Here is an 18,956-nt window from a genome sequence, read left to right on the forward strand (position 1 = left end):
TCCCTTCCCTCCCTCCCTCCCCACTTCCTCCCTTCCTTCCTTCCTTCATCCCTTCCTTCCTCCCTACCGTCCTTCTTCCCACCCTTCCTGCCTTCCTCCCCCCCCCCAAAAAAAATAAGTTACATGCCTGTGTCAAGTGCAGGTCTAGTGTAGAATTATTAACAACTATATTGATAAATGATGCAACTTACTGCAGTATTCTGACTTTTTTATAACGTTACACTGCTATGTAGAGTACTTTACCTATTTTTTTTCCTGATGGAGGAATTGACACTGTCAAGTGAATATAAATAAGGTTGAAAAGACTTTGATATATAATCTTTGAGATATAACTTATACGTAACTTTTGATACTCCTCACATTCTTTTTTCTTCAATTGTAGAAACTGATCGAGTGAATGTATTTGCTTGAATATGCACATATTGCCAGCATTTATTTATTCAAGTTTGTGTTTATACACTGGAGCCCCACCTATTCTATATAGACTGTTTCAAAGAAATCAAATTTGAAAAGACAAAATGGTGACCGTTCATTATTTTAACTTTACTGTCTTAGGAGACAAGACAATGATGGTATTCCTATTTGATAAGTGTATCAAATTGATAAATAGAAGATGTGACAGTGTTTGTGTTTCTTCAAAGTATCTTTTGTATTTGTTTGATTCCTGCATTTTGGTAGATGCTGGTTAGGAATTGTTGCCAGATGAGGGTTCTGATAGCCGAGCTCTTATGGTACTTAGCAAACTCATTAGTAAATATAAGAACTTTGTCTTGTGTTGTGTCTCTTACATATTCAGATTCAATACAGACAAAAGTATTATCAATTATTTTTATTAAAATAAGGAAAATGTCAAACATTTTAGATGCATATATATACTAAAACAGCAAGATGTTTGTTTCAAGGTGAAAGATGATACTACTAAGCTTTTCTGTCTAGGTTGGCTTCTCTTTGCTTTACGTAACTATGTCACTAACACAGAGCTGAATAGGTGCAGCTGTTGCTTTCTATATTATAATGATCACTATTAATTCCTGCTGGCAAATCTAGCTCTTGGGTATCAGTGGGTTCAGAAACAAAGACTGATCTGAAATGTTGGAGGTGGTCAAGGGAGTGCTCAAGGGATAAAATAGGGTTTTCTGATTTTTCAGTATACTTTTAAAACTTGGCCTTTTGCCCTGTCAACAATGTGAGATTACAGATGCTTGGGAATTATATTTACTTGGAGGAGGGTAGGCAGAGAAAGATTTTATTTTGTATTTCATTTTACTGGATGCCTTTTGACATTCTGGGCAGCATCAATTGGCAAAGGTGATTATGTAATCAATAGGGCAGAAGAAGAGCTCAAGGTTGCAATTAACATGTTATTGTACAAATCAAAGGAACAGAAAAAGGCAATTTGTTCAACTTGTCACCAAGCCTGGACAATCTGTGTGCAGACAGTAAGGGAGTCAGAAAATTGGAGTCTCAAAAGCCTGAGTGTTTTGAGTTCCTTGGAGAAGCTTGCTTCTCAAAACACTCAGGCTTTTGCTTTCTTTCTTTTCAACTTAGTATTAGCCAAAGTACCTGGCTGACAACTTTAAAGTAGGTGACAGGGATCAATGATGTATTATTTCCAGTTTTCAAACTAATTTTTAGAGAAAGATTAAATAACCTAAGTTATTTGGATGTTAGTTTTATGATTTTTAATATCTTATATTACATTTCTATATTTGAGTTTAAGACAGTCAATATAATAGTTCTATTTGGATAAACCTGCTTTCTAACAAATCCCAGGCACTGGGTACAGTGGCTTACAGCTGTAATCCCTGCACTTCAAGATGCCGAGGTGGGCAGATTGTGTGAGGCCAGTAGTTTGAAACCAGCCTGGCCAACATGGTGAAAACCTGTCTCTACTAAAAATATAAAAATTAGCCAGGTGTAGGGGCACATGCCTGCAATCCCAGCTTCTTGGGAGGCTAAGCCACGAGAATTGTTTGAACCTGGGAGGTGGAGGTTGTAGTGAGCCAAGATTGTGACACTGCTCTCCAGCATAGGCAATTCAGATGACAATCTCAAAAGTAAAGAAAAACAAATCCCAGGCATGAAATAAATACATATTCATCTAGTTACCCCATACAACTCACAGCATGTTACAAAAGTTTATGAAGACAAAGTTGTGAAACATTCCAGAATAAAATAAATAATGACCATATGATAAATCTTGCTATAATTTGATTTAAATGTAGAGCTTTTCATAAAATCCTTAGGTCTATGAACAATAATTTAATGGAATCTTATTCTGTTCTTAAAGAGACCACTTAAAGGATATATTACCATTTGATACTTATAAGGCTTATAAAGTAGTTTGCACAGTTGTTATCCTTCCATCACTATATAATATTGAGCAGATTAATACATGGTGCTTTCTGTGTCATGCCTTGGTCTTTGAAACTAAGCAACACTTCACAAATGGCTTAATCTCCAAGTATGGGTGAATTTTATATATTTGTAATTGTGTAGAACAAATATATAATGATATTCATTATCTAATTTTATGATTGAATTTTAATGATATTATTCAATCACTCATTTATTCAATGAAAATTTATGGAATATCTATATTTTACCAGGCATTGGGTAATATATTATGTTTTTCTTTAACTAAATAAAAATATTTTCATAATGTTTTATAGTTTAGAGAGTGATAAGAAGAGGGTCTTAGGCTAGATTGCTTTGTTTCAAAATTTACCACTAGGTGAGTAACTTTGGGCAAATTTCTACACTTCACAGTTAAAGTTGAGGTAACAATGTTTCTTTCATAAAGTTCTTGTAAGGATTGAATGAGTTGTGTGTCGTGTGTGTATAAATTAGGATACTACCCGGGAAAAACTTTATATACATGCACATATAGTTATATTCTTTCACTAGATGTGATTCTAACCTTAGAACTTGGCATTAAGTGGATGAGGTAAATGCTATCTCTATTAGTCAGGGATCTCTAAAAAGGTAGGACCAGTAGGATATGTGAATATATATACATATATACACCTATATAAATTTATATATATAACTATATATATAAATGTTCATATAACATATATGTTTTATGTATAGAACGATGGATAGATAGAGAGAATAGTGTAGCTTGAGTCCACAGGCAACCCAGCAGCAGAATTCCCTCTATGTACTTGTGTTCAAATTTCCTCTTCTTATAAGATCATTGGCCATATTGGATTAGGGCCATCCTCATGATTTTGTTTTAATTTAATTACCTATTTAAATAACCTGTCTGAAAATATGGCCACGTTCTGAGTTATTGGTTACTAGAACTTCAACATATGAAAATTTCTGGGGACACAGTTCAGTACATAACATCAGCCTAATTCTATAATGCAGCATACATGGTAATAACAATAGTTTATACACAATGCTGAGGAAACAGAAGTGGGAGTACTTTTCCCTGGGCAGTGATAGTGGAAGTTTTGGTAGCAGCTGGAGGGATAGGCATTTCAGTGAAGATGCCATTTAAAAATAAAATTAAGAAAAAGAATTCACCTTGAGTACAAGCAAAGAAAGCTTTCTAAATAGAGGGAACAGCACAGGCACAATCAGTGATACACAGAATTCCTGTTTTTTTAGGGGTTCTACAAATCTTTCAGCTGAGGAAGTCGTGGTGAAGAGTGAGAGAAAGTGAGCTTCAAGACTGGGAAAGAATGTAAGTCTCTTTTTTTTCCTTTCCAACTCTTATTTCAAGTTCAAGGGATACATGTGCAGGTTTGTTACATGGGTAAATTGGATGTCATGAGGGTTTGGTAACCAGATTATTTCATGACTCAGCTAATAAGCATAGTACCCTATAGATAACTTTTTGATCTTCACCCTCCTTCCGTGCTCCACCCTCAAATAGACCCTAGTGTCTTTTCTTCCCTTCTTTGTGTCCACATGTACTCACAGGTTTGCTTCCACTTACAAGCAATAACATATAGTATTTGGTTTTCTGTTTCTGTGATAATTCACTTACGATAATGTCCTCCAGCTGAATTCATGTAGCTGTGAAGGACATGATTTTATTCTTTTTTAACAGCTGCATAGTATTCCATGGTGTATATGTACTGTATTTTCTTTATCCAGTCCACCATGGATGGACATCTAGGTTGATTCCATGTATTTACTATTGCGAGTAGTGCTGTGAAGAACATATGTATGCATGTTTCTTTGTGGTATAATGATTTATATTCCTTTGGGTATATATCCAGTAATGGGATTGCTGGATAAAATGACAGTTCTGTTTTGAATTCTTTGAGAAATCGCCAAAGCCAGAAGTCAGAGGGATATATTAGCACAGTGTTTTTGGTTTATGCTAGTTAGTTTGTGATTGAATCCAGTGGAAGTGCTTAAGCATAATGGCCAGTAGATAGGCTCCTACTCAGCCATGCAGCTCCTCTGTATTTCCTTGCATTTGTGGCCGTGCTCCCTCTCCGTGCTCTGGAAATGTGGGCCTCTCTCCTGCTTCAGTGCTGGCCACAAATCTCAGCTTAGTCCTCCTGAGCTGTGCACTGCAGACCTGGAGTGAACTTGGGTTTCTGTTGACTGCACAGCTTTGGGGCAACAGGGGCAGGGACCCTGGTAGTGGCAGAGGCAGAGGGCTTGTCATTGGTCTCTGGGACCTCCACCTCAGAGCAACATAGCTGCTGCCAATTAGAATTATCTCCCATGTGTGGGGCAGGCACATTGAAGATCTAAGCCAGGGAGCCCTGCTTGGTGGAGAACATGGGGGTGGGGTGGGCTGGGAGAGTCAGGGAGCTGTCAGGGAAGATAGTCTGGCTTTGTCTCTCTAGGGTGACTATCGCATACTGGAAGTGACAGTAGGGCACTCAGGCTTTTTGTTTCTTTTCCAGCCTTGTGGCAACAGGGGCAGTTACCATTGCAGCAGCAATGACAAAGGGCTACCAGTTGCCTCTGACAATTCCATCCCAGAAAGATACACAGCCATTGCCAATGGGAATGTTCAGCTGGAATTGGGGTGGTTGCACTGGGGGCCTAAGCTGAGGACCTGTCATATTATTTGTCTCTGTGTACCTACCCAAATCACATCTCAAATCATAGTCTCCATGTGTGGAGAGAGGGAGCTGTAATTCCCATGTGTTCAGGGAGGGAGGGGATTGGATCATAGGGGCAGTTTCCCCCATGCTGTTCTCTTGATAGTGAGTTCTTATGAGGTCTTATGGTTTTATAAGTGTCTGGAAGAGTGTCCTTCACTCTTGTCTCTTTCCTGCCACCTTGTGAACACAGGTACCTGCTGTGTTCTTCTTCACCTTCTGCCATGATTGTAAGTTTTCTGGGGCAACCCTAGCCATGAGAAACTGTGAGTCAATTACACCTCATTTTTTTGTAAATTAATCAGTCTCAGGGAAGTTTTTTTATAGCAGTGTGAAAATGGACTGATACTCCCTGCCTAGTAAAGAGCAGGGGATCAGGGGCTCACAAAGAAGAGAGAGTGGCCCCCTCTCCATAGGGTGGCTGCATGGTGTTGGAGTGTGAGTAAAGTGGGATCAGGGCCTTTGTTTGCTCCCCAGCACAAAGACAGCAAGGGCAGGTACTGCTGCAGTGGCGATGGCAGAGATCCTCTTTGTTGTCTCTGGAAATTCCACCTGAGAGAAAGGCAGAGCTACCACCAACTTAAATAATCAGGTGGGGTCAGGGCAGCTGCACTAGGGTCCCAGGTCAGGAGGACCTGTCCAATGGGAGTAGCAGGGGCAAGGATCCATATGGAAAAGAGTCTGGCCAGCCTTCTGTATAGTGACACTGTGTCCTGAAGGCCTTAGATATTTCATGTGCTCTTCAGTCCCTCCCCAGCCTGAGGGCAGTAGGGGCAGGGGCTGAGCAGTGGCAATTGCAGTGGCCCTGTCAACCTTTGGAGCTCCATTCCTGAGAAATAGAGAGTGCTCAGGCAGGTTGCAGTGGCTACACCCAGGTCCTAGGCCAGTGGGCTTTGTCTGGTGAGGTGCAGAGGAAGCAAAGCTTACAGTCTGTCTGCACCACCATGGAGGCAGCCCTTATCTTGAGGGTGTGCAAGAAAGCTTGTCTTTTTTTGTAGCCACTGGGGCTCTGGCTCTGGTGCTTAGGGATCCAAAGCCTTTGCAGTTCCATGTGGTTTTGAGCACTGGCTCTGCCCAGGCTCCATGCAGCAATTTATGCCATTCTGAAGACCCCAGGGGGAAGCAGGGCAGGGGAATCTCCTGCATCCAGGATTGCAAATGTTCATTAGGGAAATGTGGGTCCTTGGGGGCTCTCATTTACTTACCTGTTTCCTGGGTTGAGCAGCCTCTTTTGGCTCCATGCCAATGCCTGGTGGGCCACTGTCCTGCCTTGCTCCTCTGCTCTTCATGGATCACCATTGTTCTTTTGATGAATCACAACATGGCCTCCTGAGTGATCCACTTGAGGAGCTATTGTTTACTTGTTGTTCTGTTTCCCCGCTGAGAGAGTAACACACACTAACTAGCTACTTCTAGTCAGCCATCTTGGCACCAAAAAACATAAATGATTTTTAAAGCCTTACCCAGAGCTTAGAATTTTTCCTGTGGGCAATGGGAAGTTACTGGACATTACTGATTAAGTCAGAATCACAATCTGTTTTTAATTAATTTTACTTGAAAAAAATTACTCTGGTGGCAACGTGGAGGTTAGCTTTGGCAAGGGAGACATGACACTGATGTGGTTATAAGGAAATAAATAGATGAAAGCTTGAAATAATTTAATAACTGTGGAAATGGGAGAGGGAAATGAATTTGGCAGACATTTCTAAGGTAGAATTGGCAGGGTTTGGTTGAGAGAGTGGAGAGAGTTGGGGAAATAAAAGAACATTCTGAATTTTCTGGCTTGATTGACTAGGTAAATAACACAAAATTAGTATTTGTGTCTGTGAGACTGTTGTGCATGGTATTGAAAAAGTATTTGAATGTGCATTTTGGAGTTTACTTAAATTACTATAAATTTGACACATTTCACAAATACCAATAAGCATTCACAAGTATTCACACAAATTCAGAGATACAGAAATGCACTAGACTAGTTGCTTGGGGAAGAGAGACTAGAAATGAAGAAGGGCTATAAAAGGGAATATGTAAATAAATAACACAGGAGAGAACTTGTATGGACCAATGAGGATTGTGTATATGAGCTCATTAGTATAATTACTCAACCCTGGACACCTGTGCTATGAACTAATTAGTATGAATATTCAGCCCTCTCCACTTGAGGTCCACACAATAAAATAGATTTGGCATATTTAGTTTAGAACCAGGTGAACCCCACTGCCTGATGCCAAATAGGGGGCAATAAACAAATTACATGTTGATTAATGCCTGGGGTATATATCCAGATAGAGGATATATAAAGTCATTGATTTTTTAAAAAGTTGTTAGTGTTGAAAAGCTTAAATAAAAAGTACTGTAGAATTAGTTGCACTCTATTGCATAGAATATAATAAAAATAACATTTTTTGACTGCTTAAGTAGATTATATGTATTCTAAGAGCTTTATATATATTAATTAATTTAATCTATACAGAAACCCAATAAGGTGGTTACTATAATTATCTCAGTTTTATAATTGAGGACCCCGAGGCATAGAGAACATTGGCAACTTGCCCAAAGGTAGAGTAAGACTAGGGACAGGATTTCACAGCCTGTGCCCTTAAACACTACTCTACTGCTCCTGTGATCTTTTTCTATTTTGTCTTATATTTTTTGACATCATATATTATAACAGGAGGGCAGAGGGGTTTGAATTGCACAGTAAGCCTTTGATTATAAACTTCTTTTTGCTAGGGACACAGTCTAATTTCTCCATGACCAAGAGAATGCATAGTAGATCCCTGGTGCTCAATAAACTTTTGTTTCATGAATATATTAACAAATACCCGACAGATGTTTGCCAGCCTAGGCCTCTGGTTTCTTATAATGGCTGTTTATATAATTTTGACAAACTCTAACTCTGAAAACAGCCAAATGTTTTTGATAAACTATAAAAGGCAAAATCTTTTAAAGACATGGAAGAACTAACAAGGTGGTAAAAAACTACCAGGTCAGGGCCAGGCACGGTGGCTCAAGCCTGTAATCCCAGCACTTTGGGAGGCCGAGGCAGGTGGATCACGAGGTCAAGAGATCGAGACCATCCTGGTCAACATGGTAAAACCCCGTCTCTACTAAAAATATAAAAAATTAGCTGGGCCTGGTGGCGCGTGCCTGTAATCCCAGCTACTCAGGAGGCTGAGGCAGGAGAATTGCCTGAACCCAGGAGGCGGAGGTTGCGGTGAGCCGAGATCATGCCATTGCACTCCAGCCTGGGTAACAACAGCAAAACTCCGTCTCAAAAAAACTAACAAATAAACAAACAAACAAAACAAACAAAAAAAACTACCAGGTCAAAATTAGTGTAAAAATAGGAATCCAGAAAGTTAAATGGGGATAAAGAACTGCTTTTGCTTTGAGAGCATATGCTGATTTTAGGAAACTGGAACTTTATTTTCGATGACCTTGTTGAATAAGGATAGACATAACACCCCAAGCTTGCTTAGTTACAGGAATGAAATAGAAGATTCTCCCCAGAGTAAATTGTGGATCTAATTAATGCACCCTCAGAGCAAGAGTAAACTGTTGCATGTGATGTTCTACAGCCCAAGTTCATGTAGGCCTAAGTTTTACAGCCTAAGTTTCATGACCCTGAAAACCTGTGCGTTAACCTCAATTTAAAATGATTGTCAACTGTATTGATCAACACATGTGGCAGAAGCAAATACATGTATTTGTTAAGATACATTTGTCCTGTGGTTCAAGTGAGCTATACAAATAATTTTGAAGTAAAAATATTTTTACTCAGTTAAACATGGTAAAGCACTCAAAGAAATAAGATACCATAAACAAAACAATAAAAGCCATAGATAGAAAAAAAATTCACAAAGACAGTTTATATTGGTATTAATAGACAACAATTGTGAAACTATGCTTAGTATGTTGAAAGGAATAAAAATAAGGTTGAAATATGTTCAGAAATTTAAAAAATAAAATATAAATTCAGTTAGAATATATAGACCAAAAAAACGAGATCTCCGTGAGTAGTTTTGATAGTGGACTACACACTGCTGGAAGACATGTTTTTAAATTTGAAGATGGTCTAGAAGGATTTATCCATACTGCAGTATGTAGAGAAGAAATGATGAAAAAGACAATAAGGAAAGGAAAAAAGACATAAAGACATCAAATTTGGAATGTGAAAGTGATTTTATGTTTAAATCTAAGAAATGTATATGTTTAAATATAAGAGAAGAAAAGAAAGACTGTACTGCAGGTAAAATTTGAGGAGGTAATAAGTAAGAATTATTGATAAATAATAAATAAGCAAATACACAGATTAAAAAACAAGTGAACAGGTTGGGTGCAGCAGCTCATGCCTGTAATCCCAGCACTTTGGGAGGCTGAGGCTGGTGGATCACCTGAGGTCAGGAGTTCAAGACCAGCCTGTTCAACATTGTGAAACCCCATCTCTACTAAAAATACAAAAAATTAGCCCAGTGTACTGGTGGGTGCCTATAATCCCAGCTACTCGAGAGGCTGAGGCAGGAAAATCACTTGAACCTGCGAGGTGGAGGTTGCAGTGAGCCAAGATCACACCCAGCATGGGCAATAAGAGTGAAACTTTGTCTAAAATAAAAACAACAACAAAAAAACAAAACAGAAGGGAAGTAAGAAAGAGGGAGAACTAAAGAGGTCCTAACCCTTGTACAGAAACAGAAACACTGATGTAACAACTATCTATAGATGAAATACTTTTATGAAAGCTCTGGAACTCCAGGTAGAGGTTGCAGCAGTGTGGATCACAGAAATGGGTAAAATGCATTGAAAGGATAAGAAGAACAGTTTTACTTTATCTGCATTACACCACCCCCAAGGTGGCACAGGCCAATGCCAAGAGAGATTCTCTTGGCCCATGAGTTCTCCCATGGGAGATAGATAGATGAACGTGTGTGGGGGACATCACCAGCATTTGGACACATTACTTGAGAGACACACATATAAAGCCTTACCCAGAACACTGAGGTAATCAACACATGTAGATCATCTGTTAGCAGCTAAGAACAACAAAATAAAGTGCAGGCTCTCAACAACCACAGCACAGATCCCAGTAGTCAGCTTGCAAACCTTAGTGGTAGGATTGTCCACCTGTGGATCCTAGCACTGGGACCATCAAAGGACCCTGCCAAATGGTTAGCCTGTAGACCTTGCCAGTTGGCTCACCCAGAATCTTTGGTTGGACTTAACGATGTAGGGCTTTTACTGCTGAATCCAGTCTATAAAGACTGGAATATGTAAATGCTTCTTCAAAAGTGCAGACACCAGTGTGAAGATACAAAGACATGAAGAATCAGGAAAACATGACAACACCAAAGGAATAAAATAAAGCTCCAGTAACTAACACAAAAGACATGGAAATCTATAAACTACCTGACAGGGGAGTTAAAATAATCATCCTAAAGAAGATCACTGAGCTCTAAGAGAAAACAGATAAGCAAAATTAGTCACACAACCTAGTCACTAAAGGAACATACCTCAAGATAATAAGAGCAATCTATGACAAACCCACAGCACGCATGATACTGAATGGACAAAAACTGGAGGCATTCTACTTGAGTCCCAGAACAAGACAAGGGTGCCAACTCTCACCGCTCCTATTCAACAAAGTACTGAAAGTCCTAGCCAGAGCAAGGAAGATAAAGAAATAAAAAGTATCCAAATAGGAAGAGAGGAATTTAAACTATCTTTCTTGACAGATGACATAATACTATACCTGGAAAATCCCACAGTCTCTGTCCAGAGGATCTTGAATTTGATAACTTCAGCAAAAATCCAGGATACAAAATTAATGTACACAAATCAGAAGGCTTTTGATCATCATGGTGGATGGGAGACAGGATTAGATTGCAGCTCTGGACCGTAGAGTGTGGAAACTTGCACCATGAAGTTTAGCTCCAGATCAATGGTAAGAACAAACCAGCAATGCTGAGAGAACCCACAGACCCTCAGAAGGAAATAAACTGCTCCTGCAGGACCTGGAGACACCACAAATACTGTTAGTGCCCCAACTGTGGAAGTGGAAAAGGGAGACCCTCCTCTCCCAAACACATACCTGCACTGGAGAAGCTGAAGTTCTGTTTGCGGAAGAAGTTTCTGACTTAACCTGGAACTGACTCAATTTAGAGGGCTGAGCCAAATATGGGGGTAGAAGAAGCAGCAGAAAGGCCCTGGGAGCTTGCTGTGTCATTCCTGCCTGACATCACAGGGATCAATTGGGAGGATGACCAGAGGAGCCGGGGGTAAAATATGGGGAAGGAAATCTCTAGCTGAACTTTGTAACAATTTGAACAGGGCAAGAAGCCTCCTGGCCAGACTTAGGGGAGGACACAAATCCAGTGTGCTGACTTCACAGGTAGGGGAAGAACCAAGCACTTTTCTTTCAAAGCTGGGAGGCAGGTAGCCCAGGGCAAGTTTTCAAGCCCATCATGCCCTGCACCTGGAAACAGACTTGGGGCTACTGGGAGGGGGCATGGTGGGAGTAAGACTGACCTTTTAGTTTGTGTGTGAGCTGGGTGGGGCCTGTGACTGCTGGCTTTCCCCTACTTCCCTGACAACCTGCATGTCTCAGCAGAGGCAGCCGTGATCCTCCTAGGTACACAACACCAGTGACCTGGGAATCTCACCCCCATCTCCCACAGCTGCTGTAGGAAGACCTGCCCAAGTCTGAGCTCAGACATGCCTAACCCCACCCCCACCTGATGGTCCTTCCCTATCTACCCTAGTAGCAGAAGACAAAGGGCATATAATCTTGGGAGTTCTAGGGCCCTTCCCACCTCTGGTCTCTCTCCATACTACTAAAGGTGATGCTTTCTGGAAAGTGCCACCACCTGGCAAGAGGCCAACCAGTACAAAAATAGATCATTAAACCACCAAAGCTAAGAACCATCAGGGAGTACATTGCTCCCCGCCCCCCGCCCATCCCTGTGACCTCCACCAGAGCAGGTGCTGATATCCATGGCTGAAAGAACAAGATGGTTCACATCACAATACTCTGTGCAGACAACCCCCAGTAAAAGCCCAGAGCCAGGTGGACTCACTGGGTGGCCAGACCCAGAAGACAGACAACAATCCCTGCAGTTTAGCTCACAGGAAGCCACATCCATAGGAAAAGGAGGAAAATACTATATCACGGAATACCCTGTGGGACGAAAGAATCTGAACAGCCTTCAGCCCTAGACCTTCCCTCTGACAGATGAGGTTCCTACCCAAATGAGAAGGAACCAGAAAACCAACCTTGGTAATTTAACAAAATACAGCTTGTTAGCACCCCACAAAAATCACACTAGTTCACCAGCAATGGATCCTAACCAAGAAGAAATCCCTGATTTACCCAAAAAAGAATTCAGGAGGTTAGTTATTAAGCTAATCAGGGAGCGACCAGAGAAAGATGAACAATGCAAGGAAAACCAAAAAATGATACAAGTGAAGGGAGAAATATTCAAGGAAATAGATAGCTTAAGAAAACAGCAATCAAGAATTCAGGAAACTTTGGACACAATTTTAGAAATGCAAAATGCATGGGAATCATAAAAAAATCTAGAGCTAGGAGTAAAATGACAGAACTAAAAAGTTGAATAGGGAGCTTTAACAGCAGACTAATGAAGCAGGAAAAAAAAACCCAATAAAATAGAAGATAAGTCATTTGAGATTATCCTGTCATAGAAGTAAAAAGGAAAAGAACATGGAAAAAAGAAAGCTTATGCAACTTACGGGACACCAACAGGGTAGCAAATATATGTGTTCTGGAAGTCTTAGAAGGAGAAGAGAAAGGGTAGAAACCTTATTTAAATAAACAATGAATGTAAACTTCCCAAGTCTTGGGAAAAAAACTGACATCCAGATTCCCAAAGCCCAAAAGATTTCGAAGAGTTTGAAACTAAAGTTATCTACATTAAGATACATTATAATTGAATTGCCAAAAGTCAAAGAGAAATAGAGAATTTTGAGAATAGCAAGGCAGAAATTACTCATCACATACAAAGGAACCTCCAGAAAACTACCAGTGTATTTCTCGGCAGATACTTTGCAAGTCAGAAGAGATTGTAATGATATATTCAAAGTGCTACAAGAAAAAAACTGCCAACTAAAAGTAATATATCTGAAAAAAAAAAAAGCTTTAATGATGACCTTGAAATAAAGACTTTTTCAGAGAAAAAAATTAGGGAGTTTATCACAGTTAAATTTGCCTTTCAGAAAGTATTAAAGGGAGTTCTTCAAGTTGAAATGAAAGCATGTTAAATGGCAGTATGGAACATATAAAAGTGTAAATTTCACTGGAAAAGGTAAATATATAGACAAATGCAGAGTAATATAATAACATAATGATGTTATACAAATCCCTTCTAACTCTATTAAAAAAGTTAAAAGACAAAGGTAATAAGTATAACTAAAACATAATGAATACATAATATAAAAAGTAAAATCTGATATTGGTAATATAAAGTGTGTGTGTGGGGAAGTAAATGTATAGAATTTTTATGTGATTGAAGTTGTTACTAGCTTAAAATAGACTGTTAAAATAATTCACAGTCACTACAAAGAAAAATAAACATATAGTAGATTCACAAATATAAAGAGAAAGGAATTGGAACATATTCCTAAATGTCATGATTAAATCAAAAAGGAATACATCAAGAGAAGAGAGAAACGAAAGGGTTTCAAAACAGACAGTAAACAATGAACGAAATAGCAGTAGTAAGTCCTTACTAATTCGTAATTACTTTAAATGTAAATGAACTAAACACCTCAACTAAAAGCCTTAGAGTGACTAAATGGATACAGAAACAACACACAACTATATGCTTTAAACAGGAAACTCTCTCTGTATTTAAGAACACAATTAAATTGAAGGTGAAGGAATGGTAATGAAAGAAAATACAGTAGGATTGGCTATACCTATATCAGACAAAATAGACTCTGAGTCAAAAGCTCTCACAGGAGAAAATGATATTTTATAAACATAAAAGGGTCAACCTACTAAAAGGTTTTAACAATTTTAAATATTATGCACCCCATATCAGAATACCAAAACATATAAACATAGAACTGATGGGAGTCATAGCAACAGAATAATAGTAGCAGATTCCAATACCCTACTTCTAATAATGGACAGAACACTCAGGCAGAAGATCCTTTTGGAAACAGAAGACCTTAATAACATTCTAGATCAAATGGACCTTACGAAACATTTCACTCAATGATAACAGATACCCATTATTCTTAAGGGCACGTGTATATTTTTCCAGGATAAGAGAAATTTTTCGCACATGTTAGTCACAAAGCATGTTGTTCATGTTGGCAGTCTTACCGTAATTCCTGTTCCCACTACTGGCATGGATGATTCCCCTTGGGCTAGCACTGGTCCATGTACTCCCTCAGTGGGTAGGAGTCAGCTTAGTTCAGCCTAGTTTTGCCTTCTGCTATGATAGGGCAGCACTGAATTCACAAATTCTCACAGTTGCTGTGCTCTCCCTCTCTCAAGTACATAGATTCTTTCTCTGTGCCTTATGGCTACTTCTGGGGGATGGTGAAGGGCGGCATTGGTGATTCAAGACTGCTTTTTCTATCCTTTTCAGTATCTCCTTCAGTGATATGAGGTTAAGCCCCAGTAGTGTAATTGCTCACCTGATTTTTGTTTCTTATAAAGGTGCTTTTTTGTGTAGATAGTTGTTAAATTTGGCATTCCTGAGGGTGGGGATAATTGGTGGAGCCTTCTATTTGGGCGTCTTGCTCCACTACTCCTGATATGCTATTTTAGTTTTATTATATGCCTGATGCTTCTTATTTAGACAATCTTCACATTCCCCAGCATAAGGTTTTTCTTCATAAAATGATAAAGTTGGATTAGACTATCTCTTATGTCCCTTCCAGTTTATAAATATTTAGGGTCCCCATCATAGATAGGTTTGTGACTGTCTTCCTCTATGGAAAGTCAAATGAGAACACACAGTCAGAATGCCTTTCTCAAGGGCTTTTACAGTCAGTGAACTTCTTAAGATATTTTATTTAATACCGTGTATCATGAACATGACCATGTTATCTTGATATTGTAGCTTATAGAGACTGTAGCATACTCATGCCTAAATTCTTTATACATTATCATGAATTCCCTCATCTTAAACATTCAAATGACTTGCATCTGGAAAGCGAAACACAGAAGTCTAACATAATTATCTCTCTTAATTTTGGCATTAGACACAGAACAGTAATCGGGACCAATCTTCCAGGGTTAAGCGTTGATTCATTGTTTTGGGACTGTCTTTACTCTAACCACTTAGACTAAAATGTACCCTGCGACTAAATGGATGTGTTTGAGAGTGCCTGCAAAGGCTGGTTAATTATTTTTGTGATCAAAGAAAATGAAGAAATATAGGCACAATACAAAACCTTTATTTGATGTGTACCAGTAATCAAAGTGGGTGCTTGTATATTTTGATGAAGACATGCAAATGTTATTTCACCCTGGAGACATCCTGTAACAAGAGCTCAGGGGATTCTTAATGTTCTCCACATTTAGTCCTCAACATCTGCTTAGGTTTGTAATAAAAATTTCTAAAGGTATCCTTTGCAAATTTACTTCTTTAAGAACTTAAGGAAGAGTAATTCTGTAATCTTTGATAGTATTTTGGTTTGCCACATAATCGCATATATAGTTGAGAAGTTCCTCCTTACGTTAACTGTGCTCATACTTTAGCTCATTTTGGTTGTTTCCATCGATTTGGTTACAGCTGGCAAGAATCCTCTTGGCAATAACTTCTCACAGATTTGGAGGCAAGTAATGAATCAAGCTTAGAGTGTCTAAACCTCCCTCTAGTTATAAGTGAAATAATTTAGTTTTCCCTATGGCAAGCATTCTAATTTGGTGTTTCCTACAAGTTGGTCAAGGATGTGGACAGAGGTCTAGATGAAGAAATAATGCTGTTTTTTCACTAATTATATGTGTATAAAACATAATATTATGTATATTATATAATGAAATTATATAATATTTAATATATATTTAATATTCATAGATATGATAATAATATTTTGTATATATATGAAATAATCCTTTGAGGGCATGGGAAAACCCCACTTTTTAATAGAAAAATTTAATTGGAACTGATGACATAAAATACAACTGGAAGACAACTGAATGAAACAACAGAAATAAAACCTAACCTATCAATGATAACCTTGAATTAACATTTTTACTTAAAAGTGATAGACTAGTAGAATGAACTAAAAAAAACCCCAACTATATATTGCCTAGAAGAAATTCATTTCACCTGTAAATACATATACAGTTTGAAAGTAAAGGAATGGAAAATTATATTCCACTCAAAGAAAAACCAAAAGTGAGCAGAAAGTTATATTGATAAAACAGACTTTAAGTTAAAACAAGTAATAAGATACAACGAAGGTCATTATAAAATGATAAGTGGATCAATCAAACAAAAGAATATGGCAATTCTAATTAAATTTGCCTCTAACAATGGAAGATCCAGATTCATAAAGCAAATATTGTTAGATCTAAAGAGAGAGATATACATCAACATAATAACATTCGGGAACTTCATTTTCAGCATTGGGCAGATTATCGAGGTAGAAAATCAACAAAGAAACATTAGATTTAAACTGCAAATTATGTCCAATGAACCTAGCAGACGTTTAGAGAATGCTTTTGTAGAATGGAACTGTTCTCTAAGAAAGGCTATATGTAAGGCTCATCAGCACATGAACATTCTCCAGTATAGACTATATGTTAGGCCACAAAATTAGCTTCAACAAATTTTAGAAAACCAGAATCATTCCAGGTATCTTATCAGTCCACAATAGAATAAAACCAGAAATAATTACAAGAGTAACTTTGGAAACTGTACTAATACATGTAAGTTAAATGTCATGATCCTGAGTGTCTATTGGGCCTATAAAATTATGAAAGAAATTAAAACATTTCTCGAAATGAAGGGAAGTGGAAATACAACATAGAAAACCTATGAGATATAGCAAAAGCAGCACTAAGAAGGTTTTGTTGGAATAAATGCCTAAATCAAAAAAGTTGAAGGATTTCAAATAAACAACAATAATGCACCTCAAGAAACTAGAAAAGCAAGAACAAACCAAACACAAAGTATAAGAAAAGAAATAATAAAGATCAGAGCTGAACTAAATGAAATAGACACTAAATTAACAATGAAAAGTTTTTTTTAAAGATAAACAAGATTGATAAACCTCTAGCTAGACTTAAAGTGAAAAAATGAGAAGACCTAGGTAAATAAAATCAGGAATAAAAATAATTACAACTGATATCACAGAAATATAAAGGATCATCAGAGACTGTAATGAACAAATGTAAGCTAACAAACTGGAAACCTTATCCAGACCTGGATAAATTCTAGACACATCCAATCTATTAATATGGAATGCAGAAATAAGAAAACCTGAACATACCAATAACAAGTAATTGAATCAAAAATAAAAAACCTGAACATACCAATAACAAGTAATTGAACCAATGAAAAAACTCCAGAGACAGATGACTTTACTGAATGAATTATTCCAAACTTACAAAAAATAACTAAGACCAGTTCTGCTCAAAGTATTCCAAAAAAATTGAAGAGGAGGAAATTCTTCCACTCATTTTATGAGGTTCAGTATTATCTTAACACCAAAACCAGACAAGGACATAACAAAAAAGACTACAAGCTGATATCCCTAATGAACATAGACCCCAAAATTCTCAACAAAGTACCTGCAAACTGAATCCAACACACCTCAAGAATACAGTATACTGCAGTTTGTGATTAAATGGGATTATCTCAGGCTTGCAATTTTCTTTTTTTTTTTAATGTGTCTTTGACTTTGTTATCAGGGTGTATTAGCCTGTTCTCACATTGCTGTAAAGAACTACCTGAGACTGGGTAATTTATAAAGAAATGAGGTTTAATTGGCTGACGGTTCTGCAGGCTGTACAGGAAGCATGGCTGGGGAGGCCTCAGGAAATTTATAATCATGGCAAAAGGTGAAGGGGAAGGAGGTACATCCTACATGACTGAAGCGGGAGGAAGAGAGAGCAGGCAGAGGAACCACACATTTTTAAACAGCCAGTCTTGTGAGAACTCACTATCATTGATAACAGCAAAAGGGAAAGCCGCCCCCATCATCCAGTCACCTTCCACCAGGCCCCTCCTTCAGCATGAGAGATTACAGTTCCACGTAAGATTTGGGCAGGGGTACAAATTCAAACCATATCACAGAGTAACACTGGCTTCGTAGAATGAGTTTCAAAGTATTCCCTCCCCCTCTGTTTTTCAGATTAGTTTGTGTAGGATGGGGTTAGTTTTTTAAAGTTTTGTAGAATTCAGTAGGGAAGCCATCAGTTTCTGGGCTTTTCTTTACCGGGAAACATTATTATGACTTCAACCTTCTCACTTGTTATTGGTCTGTTCAGATTTTAGATATTTTTCTTGCTCAACCCTGGTACGTTATACGTGTCTAGGAATTTGTTCTTTTTTGTCTGGATTTTCCAATTTATTGGCATGTATATAGCTCATAGCAGCCACTAATTACTCATAGCAGCTATTAATGGTCCTTTGGCTTTCTGCGATGTTAGTTGTAACGTCTCCTTTTTTTCTTGCTGATATTCCTTATTTGTATCATCTCTCTCTCTCTCTCTCTCTTAATTATCCTGGCTAAAGGTTTGTCAATTTTCTTTAACTTTCTAAACTATTTTTTTGTTTTGTTGATCTTTTTTATTGTTTTCTTTTACATTTTAATTTTGTTGATTTCTACTCTAGTCTTTATTATTTTTTCTACTGACATTAAGTTTGGTCTGCTCTTACTTTTCTAGTTCTTTAACAT

The 18,956-nt window shown here is 38.0% G+C and overlaps 1 long non-coding RNA gene across 2 annotated transcripts in view; it reads left to right on the forward strand.

Annotated features, from left to right (window-relative positions):
• LOC128929955 (uncharacterized) overlaps nucleotides 1-18,956 on the forward strand; it is a 356,823-nt gene that overhangs the window by 244,114 nt on the left and 93,753 nt on the right. For both annotated transcript variants that reach the window (XR_008477320.2, XR_013528907.1), the window contains exon 3: nucleotides 3,619-3,694. This is a non-coding gene — a long non-coding RNA (uncharacterized LOC128929955). The remainder of the gene's footprint in view (nucleotides 1-3,618; nucleotides 3,695-18,956) is intronic.

This window comes from Callithrix jacchus, chromosome 17 (assembly GCF_049354715.1).
Source record: "Callithrix jacchus isolate 240 chromosome 17, calJac240_pri, whole genome shotgun sequence".
NCBI lineage: Eukaryota > Metazoa > Chordata > Mammalia > Primates > Cebidae > Callithrix > Callithrix jacchus.